Source organism: Sinocyclocheilus grahami, unplaced genomic scaffold, assembly GCF_001515645.1.
Source record: "Sinocyclocheilus grahami isolate Dianchi unplaced genomic scaffold, SAMN03320097.WGS_v1.1 scaffold1385.1, whole genome shotgun sequence".
NCBI classification, from domain to species: Eukaryota; Metazoa; Chordata; class Actinopteri; order Cypriniformes; family Cyprinidae; genus Sinocyclocheilus; species Sinocyclocheilus grahami.
In genome coordinates this window covers 206483-208478 of record NW_015506564.1, presented here as the reverse complement: position 1 = coordinate 208478, position 1996 = coordinate 206483, and the positions used below count along the sequence as shown (strand labels likewise).

Below are 1996 nucleotides of genomic sequence, written 5' to 3'. Positions count from 1 at the left end.
CTGCTGCCAGGATTCTGACTAGAACCAGAAAATCTGAGCATATTACACCAGTCCTCAGGTCCTTACACTGGCTTCCAGTTATATTTAGGATTGATTTTAAAGTACTTTTACTCGTTTATAAATCACTCAATGGCCTAGGACCTAAATATATAGCAGATATGCTCACTGAATATAAACCTAACAGACCACTCAGATCATTAGGATCGAGTCAGTTAGAAATACCAAGGGTTCACACAAAACAAGGGGAGTCTGCTTTTAGTTATTATGCCGCCCGCAGTTGGAATCAGCTTCCAGAAGAGATCAAATGTGCTAAAACATTAGTCACATTTAAATGCAGACTCAAAACTCATCTGTTTAGCTGTGCATTTATTGAATGAGCACTGTGCAAAGTCCGAACTGATTGCACTATATTTCATGTATAATAATTTTCTATTCTCAACTGTTTTAAATTCATTTTAAACCTCTTAAATCAATTTTTAAAGTTTTTAAATTCCTTGTTTTATTGTTGTGATTATTTTTTATTATTATTTTATTTTATGTAAAGCACTTTGAATTACCATTGTGTATGAAATGTGCTATATAAATAAACTTGCCTTGCCTTGCTTTAAATATTATCAATATTCGAATTACATTCGAATTTAAAAGGCATAATTTCAGTTGGGGGGGGGGGCAGCTTTTTGGCTTCTCTCCTGAGGCCATGAGAGGGCGCATCGAGCAAAATATTATGCACATTTCTTCAAAGCATAATAAAATAACAGGACTATATTTGAAAAAAGTGCATAATGTTTAAAATAATGTTTATAAACCTTATATAATTAATAAAGTTGCTTAAACAATTAGAAACAAAACAGAATCATGCATGTATGTATAGTTTAATACAAAGGACTGAAAACCAATCACAAAGAGTACTTTCTTCATTTAAAAACTTGAGATGCAGTGGGATGGGGAAAACCACCATAAAGTCTTGAGACATGTTTTTTAAAAAGTTGAACTTACATTAATTTTATATGGCTTTATAAACATGCGGCTCTCTTGTGCGAGACGCGAGTGCAACGGTGATAGATGTCCCTCTAGATAGAAAATGCGATAAATATGCATTCTGTGCAGAGTATTTGAGCGGAGTGGAGCGGCAACAATTTCCCTTCCGCGCTCCAAGCATTCAATAATCACTCCGCTCCGGGTTCACCATTTCCTGCTCCCGCTCCACTCCTTGCTCCACTGATCAGAAACACCGCTCCACGGCTAAATTATTTCCTTACGCTTGAAAAATCTAAGTATTGTTATTATAAATATATATTAAATGATATTAAACGAAAAAAATAAATGCATAATACTAGAATAGTTTTAACATGGTTTATTGGAACTCTACAATTAGCCCAAGTCCATATTAAATGACTGCTTAACTCGCTTAGCTTATTTGTCTGTGCAACGTCTCTCTACTATGGTGAAGCTGAGGGTAGTTACTTCAGAAACAGAAAGAATATGCTGTAACTTTTCCGTTTTTAAGCTGATAAATCACAGGACAGCGTTGACCAAATGTTCTTAATTCCTGAATGCACGCGATCTGTACGTTATGTGCGAGCTTGTGTGTTCTGTCCGTGTGCAGCAATGTAGCAGCACATTAGTTTGGAGTGGAGATTAACAAACTGTTGACTACAATTTACAACATGCTTTAACCTCACGCACTCGTCCATCACCATTTTAACCTTCATATGTGATCAAGCTAACTAATTATGTTTAATGCGTGAGTTGGCATAATTTGTGCTCGTGACGGAGCTGTAGCGGAGCGTTCTGGAGTGAGTGAAAACCTCAACGCCCCGAATTTACATCGTCGTCGCATTTCGTGCACCACTGATAATGCTGCCTGACGCACACCTAAAATTTGAATGCAATGTTTTTGCATTCGAATGTGGATTTTTATTTTAAATTCGACGAATATTCGAAATTCTAATTTTTTTTTGACAGCCCTAGTGGATAGTGACCTCGGGCTCTACAG

The 1996-nt window shown here is 36.4% G+C and overlaps 1 protein-coding gene across 1 annotated transcript in view; it reads right to left on the bottom strand.

The window, feature by feature from the left end:
- Window positions 1-1695, bottom strand: part of LOC107569833 (teneurin-3-like) — a 15322-nt gene extending 13627 nt beyond the window's left edge. Inside the window, exon 1 of the mRNA XM_016255987.1 lies at window positions 1665-1695. The gene's annotated coding sequence lies outside the window, so the exon portion shown is untranslated. The remainder of the gene's footprint in view (window positions 1-1664) is intronic.
- Between the last annotated feature and the right edge of the window lie 301 nt (window positions 1696-1996).